This window comes from Triturus cristatus, chromosome 5_2, assembly GCF_964204655.1.
Source record: "Triturus cristatus chromosome 5_2, aTriCri1.1, whole genome shotgun sequence".
Lineage (NCBI taxonomy): Eukaryota > Metazoa > Chordata > Amphibia > Caudata > Salamandridae > Triturus > Triturus cristatus.
The window spans coordinates 1,010,619,390-1,010,638,872 of NC_140588.1; the positions used below are offsets into that span (position 1 = coordinate 1,010,619,390).

Here is a 19,483-nt window from a genome sequence, read left to right on the forward strand (position 1 = left end):
CAGTTAATGTAGCTACCAAAAGGACAGCTGGACCACTGAGGATAACTAGGGATCGTGCAAGGAATTGAACATGGGAGCTGATCTTTGCAGATAAGACTGCTGCCTTCACCCCTCTGTGTGCAATTCTTGAGGTGAAAGAACATGCTTCAGAGGCAAATTCCAAAACACTCCAGAAGAGGAAAATATCACAATACTTTGAATTCTGATTTTGTTTCTGAAACGAAGTAACAGAACAGAGTCAGAAAGCTGTTACCAGCAGCCAGCGAGATCACACCACGACCCGCACTGGTTCCTCTGTGTGCACACAGAGCGCATACCTGAGCCAAATGCGAAATAAGCCTTACATGAGACAGAATTCGCATACGTTCCTTGCTGTTGATGGAATGGAATGCCACTGGCCAGCCATTATACAGTAGATTTCCCACAATGCTAAATTTATAGTGAGGATCAGGAATAGGAAGGAGGCAGAAGAGAGGGTGAGTAGCCCTACAAAATATGTTGTTGCGAGTTGGCACCTTTTGGGTAAAGCAATTCTTGCAAAAAGAGGGAATACATTTGTCTATAGGTTAGAGAAATGGAACACACATTATTTACAGGCGAGCAGGGAACAAAGTTACTGCACAAAGAAACAAGCATTGGAAATGCAATCGGTCTCGCATTTGTTGGAGTTAGAGCTATTGGCATTGTAAATGGCAATGCTTTTTGCTTATGTGGTATGTATGTGGTGTGTAGTGGAATTATGTGGGTTCGATTGGTTTAGTTAGTTGGGTAATTGTGTGGAGTGGATTTGTGTAGTGGAATGATGTGGCATGGTGTGCTGTGGAATTATGTGGATAGTAATTATGTGGTACTGAGTGTACTGGAATTATGTGGAGTGGGATTCTGTGTTTTGGAGTGTAATTACACAGAATGGTATTTTGTGTTGTGGAGTGGTATGTAGTGGAGTTTAATGATATGGTGTGCTGTTGGGGGCTGCCTTTCATGGCACACAAACACCTATAAATAATACTGTTAAAATTACACAATACATGATGTACATGGCCTAAGTTAGCCCGAGAAGAATGCACTGCTTTATTGTTGTGGACGTAAAAGAACTAAATACGTGAATTTTTCAACACACTCTGTTCCTGATATAAATCAAAACTTTAAGAACTAAACATATACAGTTGCAAAGTGTGCACGCCCCCACATCTCGCACTGGAACATTACTGATATGCATTGCTGGGATTTAATTATTACCGGATCCGGCTCTCCCCTTAATGTTTCAGCTTATGGCTGTTAGAATACTGGCCTGGCGGTGACCTAGTGTATTGGCAGCCTGGCACTTATGTGCGCACCCTTCCACATATGACACAGCCCCTCCTGTACAAATACCCAGGGGTTCGGGCCAGTGGCTTAACGAAACTTGAGGGGGCCCCCCTGCAAAGAATATGGAGGGGGCCCCCCACGCTCACGGATTCAGTCAGGAGCTCTCAGGTCAGGGGCCTGCTGCGCATGCACCAGTGGCGGCTGGTGAATCCTAAAAGTGGTGTAACGAAAAGCTGAGAACCAAGTTGAAGGAGCAAGTGAGTACAGCAAGCACACCAAAGTGAAAGAGGAGTGTTCGGGGTTGGCCTTCCCAAGTGGGTCCTTTAACCACTCAAATTTCAGCTTTAAATAAATTCAGTCATTTGTCTCCAAAATATCAGCTTGTCAGTTTATGAAAGCAGACACGTTTTGCTATTAAATACCAGCTATGCCTTGAAAAATAATTAAAATTCCCTAAATAAAGAAGTTATCTTTTTTGTGAAAACGTTCAATTATTGTCATGAACCACTAAAACACATGATAGATTCCGCCTTGAATATCTATGTGTCATAGTTGCATGTCATATGCGCCAATCTTATGCCAAGAATTACCGCCATTATGCCGAAGCAAGCATGAGGGCTGTGCACCATGCAATCAGACAGGAATTACCACTATTATGCCAGTGCCCGCATTTTACGCGGTTTGGGCTCCATTATACCATGAGTGAGCACATTGGGCCAATATGTGCCACCATTATAGCAGGGCCAACATTATGTCAGGTTATTTTATTTATTAAGTACACAATCATGGAACATTGCTGGTGTTGAAATGGGGTAGCTCTGTAGAATCTCACTAGTGGCCGTGACAAGCTCCCCTCTTTACCTAGTGATTGTTTTTTCTACACAAAGGCAACTATGGAAAAGAGAGAACAAGATATGAACGGCTTCCTTGTTTGTCTCTTTAACAGTCCACCCACACTCGTCACAGCCTTTCCCACAGTACACAAGGACACCCATCTGTCCCGTGTACCCTTCCACATGTCAAATGCATATCAACCATCCTGGAATGGTTACTTATTTAGGAAAGTATGGGGAGAAATTTTAGAGAATAAAAATAGCTTGACCTCTATGCGTGATGCGGGGTCTGTAATTGGCTATGGGGCACTGGCGTACAGTTCTCTGCAGGACAGCTGCGGGTCACGACTTCAGACCCCACTGTGTTTACTCCCTGCTCTGTCTTCATTCATGGTCTATGTCGTGCAACCTTATTTACACCCTGTAGTATTTCATTGTCTTATTCACCACTGTCCACCTACTGTACTTACACCCTGTATTTCATTGTCTCTCATTCACCACTGTCCACCTACTGTATTTACACCCTATAATATTTCATTGTCTCTCATACACAACTGTCCACCCGCTGTATTTACACCCTTTCGTATTTCATTGTCTCTCATTCACCACTGTCCACCTACTGTATTTACGCCCTGTAGTATTTCATTGTCTTATTCACCACTGTCCACCTTCTGTATTTACACCCAGTATTTCATTGTCTCTTATTCACCGCTGTCCAGCTACTGTATTTACACCCTGTAGTATTTCATTGTCTCTCATTCACCACTGTCCACCTACTTTATTTACACCCTGTAGTATTTCATTGTCCTATTCACCACTGTCCACCTACTGTATTTACACCCTGTAGTATTTCATTGTCTCTCATTCACCACTGTCCACCTACTGTATTTACACCCTGTAGTATTTCATTGTCTCTCATACACAACTGTCCACCCGCTGTATTTACACCCTTTCGTATTTCATTGTCTCTCATTCACCACTGTCCACCTACTGTATTTACACCCTTCCGTATTTCATTGTCTCTCATTCACTACTGTCCACCTACTGTATTTATACCCTGTAGTATTTCATTGTCTCTCATTCACCACTGTTCACCTACTGTATTTACACCCTGTAATTCATTGTCTCTCATACACCGCTGACGCACCCACTGTATTTACACCCTGTATTTCATTGTCATTCATACACTGCTGTCCACCCACTGTATTTACACCCTTTAGTATTTAATTGTCTTGCATTCACCACTGTCCACCCACTGTATTTACACCCTGTAATATTTCATTGATTTTCATTCACCACTGTCCACCCACTGTATTTACACCCTGTATTTCATTGTCTCTCATACACCGCTGTCCACCCATTTTATTTACACCCTGTAATATTTCATTGTCTATCATACACCACTGTCCACCCACTGTATTTACACCCGGTATTTCATTGTCTCTCATACACCGCTGTCCACCCACTGAATTTACACCCTGTATTTCATTGTCTCTTACTCACCACTGTCCACTTACAGTATTTACATCCTTTCGCATTTCATTGTCTCTCATACACCACTGTCCACCTACTGTATTTACGCCCTATAGTATTTCATTGTCTCTTATTCACCACTGTCCACCTACAGTATTTACACCCTGTATTTCATTGTCGCTCATACATCTCTATCCACCCACTGTATTTACACCCTGTAGTATTTCATTTTCTCTCATATACCGCTGTCCACCCACTGTATTTACACACTGTAGTATTTCATTGTCTCTTATACACAACTGTTCACCCGCTGTACTTACACCCTGTATTTCATTGTCTCTCATACTCCGCTGTCCACCTACTGAATTTACACCCTGTATTTCATTGTCTCTTATTCACCACTGTCCACTTACAGTATTTACATCCTTTCGCATTTCATTGTCTCTTATACACCACTGTCCACCTACTGTATTTACGCCCTGTAGTATTTTATTGTCTCTTATTCACCACTGTCCACCTACAGTATTTACACCCTGTATTTCATTGTCGCTCACACATCTCTATCCACCCACTGTATTTAGACCCTGTAGTATTTCATTGTCTCTCATACACCGCTGTCCACCCACTGTATTTACACCCTGTAGTATTTCATTGTCTCTTAAACACAACTGCCCACCCGCTGTAATTACACCCTGTAGCATTTAATTGTCTCTCATACACCACTGTCCACCCACTGTACTTACACCCTGTATTTCATTGTCTCTCATACTCCGCTGTCTACCCACTGTATTTACACCCTGCATTTCATTGTCTCTCATTCACTGCTGTCCACCCACTGTATTTACACCCTTTCGCATTTCATTGTCTCTCATACACCACTGTCCACCTACTGTATTTACACCCTTTCATATTTCATTGTCTCTCATACACCACTGTCCACCCACTGTATTTACACCCTGTAGTGTTTCGATGTCTCTCATACTCCGCTGTCTACCCACTGTATTTACACCCTGCATTTCATTGTCTCTCATACACCACTGTCCACCCACTGTATTTACACCCTGTAGTATTTCATTGTCTCTCATATCCAACTGTACACCCACTGTATTTACAATCTGTATTTCATTCTCTTATTTCACCACTGTCCACCCACTGTATTTACACCCTTTCGTATTTCATTGTCTTTCATACACCACTGTCCACCCATTGTATTTACACCCTTTCGTATTTCATTGTCTCTCATACACCACTGTCCACCTGCAGTATTTACACCCTGTATTTCATTGTCTCTCATACACCACTGTCCACTTACAGTATTTATAACCTGTATTTCATTGTCTCTTAATCACCACTGTCCACCCACTGTATTTACACCCTTTCATATTTAATTGTCTCTCATACACCACTGTCCACCCACTGTATTTACACCCTGTAGTATTTCATTGTCTCTCATACACAACTGTCCACCCACTGTATTTACACCCTGTAGTGTTTCGATGTCTCTCATATACCACTGTCCACCCACTGTATTTACACCCTTTGATATTTTATTGCCTCTCATACACCGCTGTCCACCCACTGTATTTACACCCTGTAGTATTTCATTCTCTCATTCACCACTGTCCACCCACTGTATTTACATCCTTTAGTATTTCATTGTCTCTCATACACCACTGTCCACCTACTGTATTTACACCCTGTAGTATTTCATTGTCTCTCATTCACCACTGTCCACCTACTGTATTTACACCCTATAGTATTTCATTGTCTCTCATACACAACTGTCCACCCGCTGTATTTACACCCTTTCGTATTTCATTGTCTCTCATTCACCACTGTCCACCTACTGTATTTAAGCCCTGTAGTATTTCATTGTCTTGTTCACCACTGTCCACCTTCTGTATTTACACCCAGTATTTCATTGTCTCTTATTCACTGCTGTCCAGCTACTGTATTTACACCCTGTAGTATTTCATTGTCTCTCATTCACCACTGTCCACCTATTGTTTTTACACCCGTTAGTATTTAATTGTCTCTCATTCACCACTGTCCACCTACTGTATTTACACACTGTAGTATTTCATTGTCTCTCATTCACCACTGTCCACCTACTGTATTTACACCCTGTAGTGTTTTGATGTCTCTCATACTCAGCTGTCTACCCACTGTATTTACAACCTGCATTTCATTGTCTCTCATTCACTGCTGTCCACCATCTGTATTTACACCCTTTCGCATTTCATTGTCTCTCATACACCACTGTCCACCTACTGTATTTACGCCTTTTCATATTTCATTGTCTCTCATACACCACTGTCCACACACTGTATTTACACCCTTTCGTATTTCATTGTCTCTCATACACCACTGTCCACCTACTGTATTTACACCCTGTAGTATTTCATTGTCTCTCATATCCAACTGTACACCCACTGTATTTACACTCTGTATTTCATTCTCTTATTCACCACTGTCCACCCACTGTATTTACACCCTTTCGTATTTCATTGTCTTTCATACACCACTGTCCACCCATTGTATTTACACCCTTTCGTATTTCATTGTCTCTCATACACCACTGTCCACCTGCAGTATTTACACCCTGTATTTCATTGTCTCTCATACACCACTGTCCACTTACAGTATTTATAACCTGTATTTCATTGTCTCTTAATCACCACTGTCCACCCACTGTATTTACACCCTTTCATATTTAATTGTCTCTCATACACCACTGTCCACCCACTGTATTTACACCCTGTAGTATTTCATTGTCTCTCATACACAACTGTCCACCCACTGTATTTACACCCTGTAGTGTTTCGATGTCTCTCATATACCACTGTCCACCCACTGTATTTACACCCTTTGATATTTCATTGCCTCTCATACACCGCTGTCCACCCACTGTATTTACACCCTGTAGTATTTCATTCTCTCATTCACCACTGTCCACCCACTGTATTTACATCCTTTAGTATTTCATTGTCTCTCATACACCACTGTCCACCTACTGTATTTACACCCTGTAGTATTTCATTGTCTCTCATTCACCACTGTCCACCTACTGTATTTACACCCTATAGTATTTTTATTGTCTCTCATACACCACTGTCCACCCACTGTATTTACACCCTGTAGTATTTCATTGTCTCTCATACACAACTGTCCACCCACTGTATTTACACCCTGTAGTGTTTCGATGTCTCTCATATACCACTGTCCACCCACTGTATTTACACCCTTTGATATTTCATTGCCTCTCATACACCGCTGTCCACCCACTGTATTTACACCCTGTAGTATTTCATTCTCTCATTCACCACTGTCCACCCACTGTTTTTACACCCTTTAGTATTTAATTGTCTCTCATTCACCACTGTCCACCTACTGTATTTACACCCTGTAGTATTTCATTGTCTCTCATTCACCACTGTCCACCTACTGTATTTACACCCTGTAGTATTTCATTGTCTCTCATACACAACTGTCCACCCGCTGTATTTACACCCTTTCGTATTTCATTGTCTCTAATTCACCACTGTCCACCTACCTACTGTATTTACGCCCTGTAGTATTTCATTGTCTTATTCACCACTGTCCACCCACCGTATTTACACCCTGTAGTATTTCATTGTATTTCATACACCACTGTCCACCCATTGTATTTACACCCTTTCGTATTTCATTGTCTCTCATACACCACTGTCCACCTGCAGTATTTACACCCTGTATTTCATTGTCTCTCATACACCACTGTCCACTTACAGTATTTATAACCTGTATTTCATTGTCTCTTAATCACCCCTGTCCACCCACTGTATTTACACCCTTTCATATTTAATTGTCTCTCATACACCACTGTCCACCCACTGTATTTACACCCTGTATTTCATTGTCTCTCATACACAACTGTCCACCCACTGTATTTACACCCTGTAGTGTTTCGATGTCTCTCATATACCACTGTTTACCCACTGTATTTACACCCTTTGATATTTCATTGCCTCTCATACACCGCTGTCCACCCACTGTATTTACACCCTGTAGTATTTCATTCTCTAATTCACCACTGTCCACCCACTGTATTTACATCTTTTAGTATTTCATTGTCTCTCATACACCACTGTCCACCTGCAGTATTTACACCCTGTATTTCATTGTCTCTCATACACCACTGTCCACCTGCAGTATTTACACCCTGTATTTCATTGTCTCTCATACACCACTGTCCACCCACTGTATTTACACCCTTTCGTATTTCAATGATTTCTTCATGTCTTTCTTCTCTCAGCATCCATTAGCCATCTTGGAACAATAAAGTCATAATAAACTACAGCAAAGGAAACATACATTGGTAAAGCCAATAGTCCTGCAACCAACGTCAGACCTATTGGCTTTGCCAATACTTATTAGATATGACATCTTACATGGATTCTCCCCTTCCGACCCACAATGTCCTTCCCTTCTTATGTGTGTCCTACTCTCTCCCATATGACTGGTGATTGTTTGCTACACTCCAGCCCCATTTATTTACCCGAATATATCTCTATTATTTTTAGCATTTCGTTGCTGTTTGGGCTCTTTCTATGTTTCATTAGACTTTAAGTACCAATTTATAACCTGCTCTTTATTGGATTCTTCAATAAAAAATATTACCAATGTGAATAGCAAGAAATAGAATTCATAGGAAAACAAACATAAAATAAAAAGTGCACAGCATGGGCGGAAACTGAATACCTAAAATGTATTTAAAAAAAAGAAACTGAAGGGTCTGTGCTGTGGAACCTGGGAATGACTTTCCCCAACTCTATAGTACTCCGGAGGCCCCTAAAATGTGAGTTTTTCAGTGAAGCTGGAGTCAGTGGCATAGCACGAGCCTCACGCGCCCTCATTTAAGGAGGTGAAAGTGCCCCCTGGCTCCTGGTTGGGTACTGAAAGACAGCTGTAGTCAGTGTGCCCCTCCCATTCCTAGGCCCGATGCCACTGCACATGCGGCACCATTGCTACGTACGCCCATGGCCAGAGTCTAAAAGTAAATAAAAGGGCTGATGATAAAGCGAGTCAATAATACTAGGCTGGTGCCGAGGGTGCCAGCACCTGACAGTGCCAAATTGACACCAAAAGCATCAAATATTACTGTGGGAGCCGGCCTCGTGGCGTGGTCCTGTTCCCCCTCGCCAAGCCGCACGAGGTCCCATACACCTCGGGGCTCCTCCATTTTGGATTATACGTCACGCCACGTGACCACCTGCGTGACCCCGCTTCACCCGGCCTCTGTCCCAGCGAGGCCCGACATCAAGGCGCCAACCCCTGGCCAGGGGGATACCACGTGAACCCTTCCCACTCCCGGCGGAGGGCAGTATCGATGGGACCCCCAACCGTCCTTCCACACCTAGGTGCGATCGCCCCACAGCTCTCTGGGGCCTGGCGCCTCTCCTGCTGGGCGTCTGGCCGCTCCCTACCCGGCCTCTCCGCCCCCTCCGGGCGCAAGGGTCCGAACATCAAAGGGCTCCAGTCCTATATCTGGGGCGACCCGACAGCAGGAGAGCAGTTGTATCCTGGAGTCAAGAGCCCTGCTGATCGGATCGCGGCTGACCCTACGGAAGAAGACTCATCCTGAACCCACCTCTGAGCCCTGCTGACGACGTCGCGGCTCCACCGTGCTTAAAGACCTTCACGAACCTTTGGGGCCCTGCTGACGCTGTCGCGGCCCGACCTTGTTGAATTTTACCATCAGAGCCCAGCTGACCTCGTCGCGGCTCGACCGAAGCGGAACTACCACCCGGGCCCTGCAGACGCCGTCGCGGCTCGACCCAAGCGGAACTATCACCAGAGCCCTGCAGACGCCGTCGCGGCTCTCCACGTCCGAGTCGCTCCGAGACCAGCACACAAGGTCTGGCGCAGCGCCTTCCCGTACCTGGCTGGTACTAAGACTGTCCCGCTACCTTATCCCTCTAAAGACATTGAGACTCTTACTGGATCCCTCGATCCCACTGTAAATATTGAACGTACTACGATTGATAAAGAACCAAGTTAAGCAACTGATACGGAGTCCTGTGTGGTGGTATTACTGGGCCTAGTACGAACATAGGAGAAAGACCTCCCCTAGGGGGCTTCTCAGCGGCGCTCGGCTATAACTTTGCTGTAGGAAGGTGCCCCGGAGTAGTCTCCCCGACTCCCCGGTGGTCCTCCCTCCAACATTTGGTGGCCAGCGACGGGATCCGAGCCAGACGCAATCGTACAGGCCAGTAACGCACCCACTACCTAACCAGACGGAAAGAAAAGGGAACCATGGACGGCCAAGAGGCAACCGTGGCCGCAACCTTCCAGCCGGAAAGGTTGGAAGAATACACCCACAAAGAACTGAAACAATTCTGCAAGGACAAAGGGATCCCAACCACAGGATTGGGCACCAAGGAGGAAATGCAGAAAGCTCTGAAAGCCTGGGTAGAACCCGAGACCACTCCACCCCGAGCCGAAGGAACCTCGGCCCGGGATGAAAACCTGCCAACCCCAACCCCGACAGATGGGGGCGAACCGTCCCCGAAACCAGCCTGTCCCACGAAGAAATGCGAGAACGGGAGAGGGTCCGGACACACGAGATGGACCTCGCCCGACTCCGGCTGGACGGTGAGCTCCTACTGGCGGAGAAGAAAATAGCCTTGGAACAACTACGGCTGCAAGAGGAAATCGAGGAAAAGAAACGGCAGCGGGAACTAGAGGAGAGACGGCTAACCCTCGAGCACGAGAGGAGCCTCAAGGAACTTGAACTAAAAGCTAAAACGGGGGAGACCAGCACCCCCGGAGCCCGGGACGCTCTGCCACTGACCGAGCCAAAGGTTCACATCCCCAAGGATGTCGTCAAGGAGTACTATAAAAATGACGACATCCAGCAATGGTTCCGAGCGTACGAAGTAGCCATGACCTCCCATCGGGTACCCTGGAAGGATTGGGGTGCCGGCCTATGGGGGAGGTTCCTCAGCGAGGGCCGGGATACCCTGCTGCAACTCCCCGACGCGGTGATGACATCATACGACCACATGAAGGAAGCCCTACTCACACGCTACGGACTATCAGCCGAGATGTACCGGCAGCGCTTCCGGGACTGCAAGAAGCTCCCCGGTACCACGTGGGTCGAATACGTGGACTTCTTCAGCCGAGCATTGGAAGGATGGATCAAGGGAAGCAAGGTCACCTCATACAATGAACTGTTCGACCTCATTGTCTGGGAGCACCTCGCCAACAACTGCTTTGTTGAACTAAGGCAACACCTCCTGGACAGTAAACTGACCGAGCCCCGGAAGCTCGCCGCCGAAGCAGACCGATGGGTCAACACCCGGGTCCCCCGGAACCCCGTGGGGGACTACCAACGGAGTACCACGGGACCTCCCCGCCAGCGAGGCGGAGGAGGGGGGTCCCACCGCGGTAGGGAATTCCCAGCCGGGCCGCCCAGTAGCCCGCCACGAGGCCAAGCAACCAACCACACGTCCCCGACCATGGGCCGAAGGGGGACTCCTATCACACGGCCTGGACCACGACCGACAGTGACCTGCTTCGGCTGCCAGCAGACCGGCCACTATGCAAGCGACCCGGCCTGCCCCGTGAACCGACGGAACGGGACCGCTGGGCCCCCTCCCCGGCAAATAGCCGCCGCAGCCCTGGGGGAGGGAGAAGACGAGGAGGAAAACCACGACGGCGGGACCCCCGAGTGGGAACCAGCTGCCATGTCGCTTGTATGCCTGGGCTCCCGAGAAATGGTGCCCCGAGCTGCCATCCCAAGCAACACCCAGAAGTACCAACAGTGGGTCACCATCAATGGACGACGGGCCGAGGCCCTCCGGGACACTGGGGCCAGTGTGACCCCCGAACAAATCCTGCCGCATGTCCTATGCCCTGTCCGGACCGCGGACAACACCGAGAGCATGTGCCGGATGGCCAGGATCCCCTTCGAGTGGGGAGGAGTGTCCGGCACCCTAAAAGTGACTGTCCGCGACGACGCCCCAGTGGACTGCCTCCTGGGGAATGACCTAGAGAGCTCCCCCTGGGCCCAGGTGGAACGCCGAGAGCATCTGGGGATGCTAGGACTGCCCGAGTGGGCCTGCGCCACCACCCGGTCCATGACCGCCCAACCAGCCGCTGCCACGGCCCCCGACAAGCCGGCGGGCCCCGAACCATCACCCTCCTCCGGCACGGAGGAACCTGACGAGGAGGCCGGGCCATCCGAACTTTCAACCGACGAGGCCGCCTCCCTCAGCGAGATCCCCGAGCTGGCCCAGTGGCGCCACGACGGGGGCCCCACCCGCGAACAATTCCAGCAAGAGCAGAAGGCCTGCCCGTCCCTCGAGGGGGCCCGACAGCAAGCGGCCGCCCAGGCTGAGGGGGACCCCACGGGAACCCACTGGGTCTATTGGGACAATGACTTATTGTATAGCGAGCAGAAAGTCGCCGAACTAGGGGCCGGCCGGGTGTTGGTGGTCCCCCTCCGATTTCGAGAGTTCCTCCTGAACCTGGCACATGACGTGCCCCTCGCCGGACACCTCGGGCGGGACAAAACGTACAGCCGCCTAGTGACCCATTTCTATTGGCCCCGAATGAGAAGAGACGTGGACCATCACTGCCGGTCCTGCCCGACCTGCCAAGCTAACGGGAAGACTGGGGGTCGAGTGAAAGCCCCCCTCCAACCATTTCCAACCGTCAACACCCCGTTCGAACGAGTGGGGATCGACATCGTGGGGCCCCTCGACCCCCGAACCGCCGTGGGACACCGCTTCATCCTGGTACTGGTCGACCACGCCACCCGATACCCCGAGGCCATCCCACTCCGCACCGTGACGGCTCCAGTGGTGGGTCGGGCCCTGATGGGCATCTTCTCCAGGGTGGGGTTCCCCCGAGAAGTGGTGAGCGACAGGGGTACGAACTTTGTTTCAAAATACATGAGATCCCTCTGGCAACAATGTGGGGTCACCTATAAATTCATCACCCCCAGGGGAACGGACTGGTCGAGCGGTTCAACAGAACCTTGAAGGGGATGATCAAGGGCCTGGAAGAGCCCCTGAGGAGAAGATGGGATGTCCTGCTGCCCTGCCTCCTGTTCGCCTATCGGGAGGTACCCCAGAAATCCCTGGGCTTCAGCCCCTTCGAACTGTTGTATGGGCACCCCGTCCGAGGGCCCCTCAGCCTGGTCAAGGAGGGCTGGGAGGCGCAAGTCCAAGATGCCCCTCCCGACGTCTACCGGTACCTCCTGACCCTGCGGAACCAGACTCGGAAGTTCCGGGCCCTGGCAGAGGCCAACCTCGAAGCCAGCCAGGAAGACATGAAACGCTGGTATGACGAAAATGCCTCAACCATCGAATTCGAGCCGGGCCAGCAAGTCTGGGTCATGTCACCCGTGGACCCCTGCGCCCTGCAGGACAAGTGGACCGGGCCCTTCAAGGTAGTTGAGAGGAAGAGCCCCGCCACGTACCTAGTCGACATGGAGTCCCCGAGGAACCCCCTCCGGGTCCTGCACGCCAACCGGTTCAAGCCTCACTTCGCCCGAACTGAACTAAGCCTGCTACTGGCTACCGACGATGGGGGCGAAAGTGACTCCGAGCCCCTTCCAGACCTCCTGGGGTCCTCGGGCCAAGACGGCTCCTTGGAGGGCGTCCGCCTCTCCGCCACCCTGACACCAGAACAGCGCCATGACTGCCAGAAGCTGCTGCAACCCTTCGCTGCCCTCTTCTCTCTCACGCCCGGGGTGACCTCCTGGTGCGTCCACGACGTGGATACTGGGGACAGTCCCCCTGTGCGACACCGCGCTTACCGAGTACCTGACCGAGTCCGAGCCTGTATACGGACCGAGGTCACCAAGATGCTCGCCCTCGGAGTCATCGAGCCATCCGACAGCCCGTGGGCCAGCCCGGTGGTCTTGGTGCCGAAGGCCGCCGCCCCTGGCACTGCCCCGGAACTCAGGTTTTGTGTCGACTACCGGGGCCTGAACGCAGTCACCAAGACCGATGCCCACCCCTTGCCACGAGCAGACGAGTTGATCGATCGCTTAGGGGCCGCCCGCTACCTAAGCACCTTTGATCTCACCGCTGGGTACTGGCAGATCAAGCTCACTCCCGGCGCCCAGGACCGATCCGCCTTTTCCACCCCCGATGGGCACTACCACTTTCGGGTAATGCCCTTCGGTATGAAGAACGCCCCAGCAACCTTTCAGAGACTCGTGAACAAGGTCCTGGCCGGACTAGAAGCCTTCAGTGCGGCCTACCTCGACGACATTGCCGTCTTCAGCGACCACTGGGCCGCGCACCTAGGACACCTCGGAGAAGTCCTGGCCGCTCTCCAGAGAGCCGGACTCACCATTAAGGCCAGTAAATGCCAGATCGGTCAAGGATCTGTGACCTATCTCGGCCACCAGGTGGGGAGTGGCCAGGTGGCGCCCCTCCAGTTAAAGGTCGACGCCATCCAGGCCTGGGAGCCCCCCGCAACCCAAACCGCTGTCCGGGCCTTCCTAGGCCTCACAGGCTACTATCGACGATTCATCAAGGATTATGGCAGCATTGTGGGCCCCCTGACTGAGCTCACCTCTAAGAAACAGCCCAAGGTAGTGCACTGGACGCCCCGCTGTCAGACCGCTTTTGAGGCCCTCAAGGCGGCCATGTGCGCTACCCCTGTGCTACAGGCCCCTGACTACAGCAAGGAATTTGTAGTCCAGACCGATGCCTCGGAGTACGGGGTCGGGGCGGTCCTCTCCCAGCTAGACGCCAAGGGCTTCGACCGACCTGTGGCCTTTATCAGCCGCCGACTCCAACCGTCCTTCCACACCTAGGTGCGATCGCCCCACAGCTCTCTGGGGCCTGGGGCCTCTCCTGCTGGGCGTCTGGCCGCTACCTACCCGGCCTCTCCGCCCCCTCCGGGCGCAAGGGTCCGGACATCAAAGGGCTCCAGTCCTATATCTGGGGCGACCCGACAGCAGGAGAGCAGTTGTATCCTGGAGTCAAGAGCCCTGCTGATCGGATCGCGGCTGACCCTACGGAAGAAGACTCATCCTGAACCCACCTCTGAGCCCTGCTGACGACGTCGCGGCTCCACCGTGCTTAAAGACCTTCACGAACCTTTGGGGCCCTGCTGACGCTGTCGCGGCCCGACCTTGTTGAACTTTACCATCAGAGCCCAGCTGACCTCGTCGCGGCTCGACCGAAGCGGAACTACCACCCGGGCCCTGCAGACGCCGTCGCGGCTCGACCCAAGCGGAACTATCACCCGAGCCCTGCAGACGCCGTCGCGGCTCTCCACGTCCGAGTCGCTCCGAGACCAGCACACAAGGTCTGGCGCAGCGCCTTCCCGTACCTGGCTGGTACTAAGACTGTCCCGCTACCTTATCCCTCTAAAGACATTGAGACTCTTACTGGATCCCTCGATCCCACTGTAAATATTGAACGTACTACGATTGATAAAGAACCAAGTTAAGCAACTGATACGGAGTCCTGTGTGGTTGTATTACTGGGCCTAGTACGAACATAGGAGAAAGACCTCCCCTAGGGGGCTTCTCAGTGGCGCTCGGCTATAACTTTGCAGTAGGAAGGTGCCCCGGAGTAGTCTCCCCGACTCCCCGGTGGTCCTCCCTCCAACAATTACCAATTAATTCCAAGGAGGGAGCAAAAAACAAAAAATAGAATGTTGCTGAAGGCTCCAGATAGTTTTGTACTTGGTCTCAAATGTCGATCAAAAATGTGCAACAACCACAGACATGTTCTCCCTTTCTTTGCAACTGGGAAGACCACTGACACAAATGAAATGTGGCATAACAGCCAGAGATGCTGGCTTCGGAACTGGGGGGATCATGCTCGAGTCTCAGCGTTGGTTCAACATCCTGTGATTCTGGGCAAATCACTTAAAATCCCCGTGCTTAAAAATAAGTGTGGCTTTGTGTAATGTAACTGGTGCTCGTGTAAAGCGCTCCAATACCTTGGGGGCTAGCTGGCGCTATATTGAACTATTAAAAAAAGTACTCTCTGTCATTTTGTACATGTACATCCATTTTCAAACATTCTTGAGCCATTTTTTTTTTATCTCTTCTGTGGAGATCTGGGAACGTTTCCATGTTCACTATCAGCATCGGGGACACTGCAGGCCACCGAGCAAACACTCCGTGCCATCCAGGGAGACTACGAAGCCAATTGCATTTCCAGTGCTTGCTCACCTTCCAATGCTCCCAGCAGAGTCCTGTTCCTGGAGCTGCAGTCCTTCTCCTGCCCCTGTCAGCTCTGTGCTGCCTCCTCCCTTCTCAGAGGCTGTGCCAGTGGGGAATGCTCTCTCTGGAGCCCCCAACCCCATCCCTTTTCCGGCCGGGCTCTGGCTGAAGAGAAACAATGTAACTTGTTACTTTGTTTCTCTTCAGTCCTGCCCAGGGTCAGCGCGAGCTCAGAGCCGGCTGCAGACTCCACCTGCTTTCTACAGCAAACCTTTCTCTCCCAGCTCTTTACCGAAGAGCTGAGGGGGCCCCCTTCACCTAACCGAAGACTGGGGGCCCCCCCGCACCGCGGGGGCTGCGGGGGTGTTTGTTACGCCCCTGGTTCGGGCCACCAAAAACTTAAAGGTTGTTGACACTGAGGTGTCAACAACACAAAGCACTGGGACTGATGTGTGACATTATCAGCACCCCGTTATCAGAGCGGCGGCACGGGGCACCACAGCCAAGTAGAGTCATGTGATACGGCGCCGACCACAAAACCACCCTGCAGTGCAGGACCACGGAGCCACAAGTTTTCTACGGGAGCAGGCAGCACAAGGAAGAAACAACGTACAGCTTGCTTGGGCCAAATTAACGACGACATACCTGTCTTGGAAAGTAACAGACAACGCTGTCTAAGTGAAGCTGCATAGGCGCACGTGCTCTTTATTTATTTAGGGACACCAGAGGGGTTGCGGCGGGACCCATGTGAACCGTAGATGCTGGGCTCACATATTTTTATTTTATTTATAGGAACAGGCCGAGCTGGCAGATCCACAGGGGGAAACAATAAATAAATTATCTCTTGCTAAAGTTGACTCTGCCCAAAGCATGAGTAAGAACCAGGCCCCGCCGGCAGCGTAATATTGCCTGTGGCAAGCAGGCCAGCAGAAGCAGCCACGCGTGCTGCTGGGAATCACCTGTTAAGAGCCTGAAGGAGAGGGGCGCATGAAGCTCTGCCGCCCCCGCCCTCCCAGATAGAGATAGGGGACTCGGAGCCGTCGCCCCACCGCCCCTGCTCTCCTGGTATGGATGCGCAGTCGGTCCTTAGCGTCCCTACCCGTGCTAGACACGGCTACGAGGAGGCAGCGCCCAGAAAAGGAGCTTGTGAGGAGCAGCGCTAACTACCACAAGTGCCACAAACACTGCTCCAATAATGCTGGGCCGGGTAAGGAAAGTTTTTTTTTTTTTTTTAATAATTCAAATTAAATCAACCCCCCGTGGCCCCCACACCCGCGACTCATGCCGGCCGCGACTGGGTTTTGTCAATGGTTGTTAGCTGTTTAAAGCTAAAGGAGTAACAACAATACATTATTTTCCTTTCCCCTTTTTGTTTTGACCAATAAGTAGCTCCTTCACACACATTTGCATAGAATCACAACTGGAACGCAGAACCATTGCTCTTTGTGTCTGCAGAATGATCATGTAATCAGAACACCTTTTTGACCCACAGACAGGCACAGTGTGAAAGTTGTACTGCCTGCATCCTCAACTCCAAGGTGCTCAATTGTAGCCTGTTATAAACACCTGGAGGCAACTCGGTACAAAGGGTATATCATCCAAGAGTAATATGCTGTGAGATGAAATACAGAAACACACATGCTGGAAACAGCTACCACTCTAGGGGATGCAAGATGAAGTAAAGCACGTGAAATATAAAAAGGAACAGAATCACTGCCATTGATTACCCTAACATCAGGACCACTGCAAATATGCGGCAGGAGAGGGATAAATTATGTGGAAGGGTGAGTAAATCATGAGGCAAGAAAAGGAAAATTATGCTGCATAATCTGAATAGTATTACTTCATTTTTTGCAATTTTTAAACTTGGTAACACTGTTTGGGCACTGGTTGCACCCCATTAGTACCGATTTAACACCCAAATTTAGCAGTGGGAAACAGAAAGTTGACTATTCCAGCTTTTCAAAGGGCCTTCCCACATGCAGCAAGATGTGTCTCTGCATTTTTAGTAACTTTTGAACCGTTTGAGATAGAAAGCAATTTTGTTGTTAAAATCTGTAGATTATGCAGCAGATCATCGATTATGTGGCAAATGCGTCAAATGCACAATTGTGTGGTTGTGTGTGGTTGTGTGTGTGTGGTTGTGTGTGGTTGTGTGTGTGGTGTGGTGTGTGTGGTTGTGGTTGTGTGATTACACATAACACAATTACACTGTATTCAATACAACATAAATACACTCCACATACCACTCAGTACTACATAATTGCACGTCACATAATTACTCTCTACTTAATGCAAGATAAATACACTCCACACAGTACCACTCTGTGCCACATAATAACACAACACATAATTACACTGTACTCAATGCCACATAAATACACACCTTTCACTCAAGTCCGTGCTATATATAAAAAAAAAAAAACAACAATTGCAATGCAATAGGTCTCACATTACTGAATCTTTGAGCTGCTATTGGTGTTGCATTATTATTAGCAATGCCAACAGCTCAAACTTTAATAATGCGAGACCTATTGCATTGAAAATGCTTGTTATATTTTGCATTGTGCCCAATAGATAGTGTGTTCTATAAAGAAAGAGGACTGTTGCACTTTCCATTTATGAGAGGCAAAAGTAACACTGCAGCGAAAAAATCCTGAAAATGTGCAAGCTTCAAAACAAACAAGTGTTCATCATCATTTTCTTTGGGTCTGGGCATGTGGACACCGCATTGTTTTAGGAATCACTGCTCACAAAATCAGTAGGGGACTACTGAGCAGTAAAAAACAGAAACAGTGCAAACAAATAAAGTTTAATGAGACTAAACTAAGTCATGAAATCTGGGTTTCAGAAATACTTGAGCACTATGGTGGATATCCGGACCTCGAGAAATCTGCTCGTCCACTCGCTATCGCAAGTCAGATTTTATCAGGGCAAACTATTTTTAGGGCCTACTGGACCAGTCTAACGAGAGAGCTCGAGCTGGCAAATAACAGGAATTTTGTTGGTTCAGAAAGGGAATGAGCAATACGCTGAGATGCCTTTAGATCTTGTTTTTATTTTGTCACATTTGCTGTACTTTCAAAGTTACAAATTGCTGCTTATTTATCTTGGAGATCGGGGTTTACTTTTATTTCTTTGACTGGAAAGTTAGAGGATTTTGTAAAGCGAACTGCCTTAACAATCGTGCTCGTCACACAACATTTAAATAGCTTGTAAATGAACTGCACACATATTAAAAAATATATTTCAGTACCTAGGAAAGCTCTTTTTTCCAATTTTGAAGTGAGATGGAACCAAAGATTTTAACAGGATAAAATCTAATCACAATACTTGGTGATGTGCAAATGATAAATATTTGCTGAAACCCAAATTCCAAACATTATCATTTGTACGATTTATAGTTTTATGAGTAAAACTGCATGTCAGTAGAGAGGTTTATGCTACCACATCATGCTTTAGTAATATATTTGTTAAAAGTGAGAGTTTTTAAACATGAACAGGGAAACATTCATGCCCTCTCCCTGATGACAATGTGCTTAGAGAAATGAGAAGCAAGACAGGGGTCCTGTGTACCCTATATGTGAGCTAGATTTGTATTATACATGGAGCAAAGGTTTAGTTAAAAAAAATCAAACTCGTTTTTTTGTACAGCAGATGTGCTAAATTCATACATTTGAATGTGCTC

The 19,483-nt window shown here is 49.0% G+C and overlaps 1 protein-coding gene across 1 annotated transcript in view; it reads right to left on the reverse strand.

The window, feature by feature from the left end:
• Window positions 1-19,483, reverse strand: part of ZC4H2 (zinc finger C4H2-type containing) — a 97,510-nt gene that overhangs the window by 42,882 nt on the left and 35,145 nt on the right. The gene's annotated exons all lie outside the window — the stretch shown is intronic.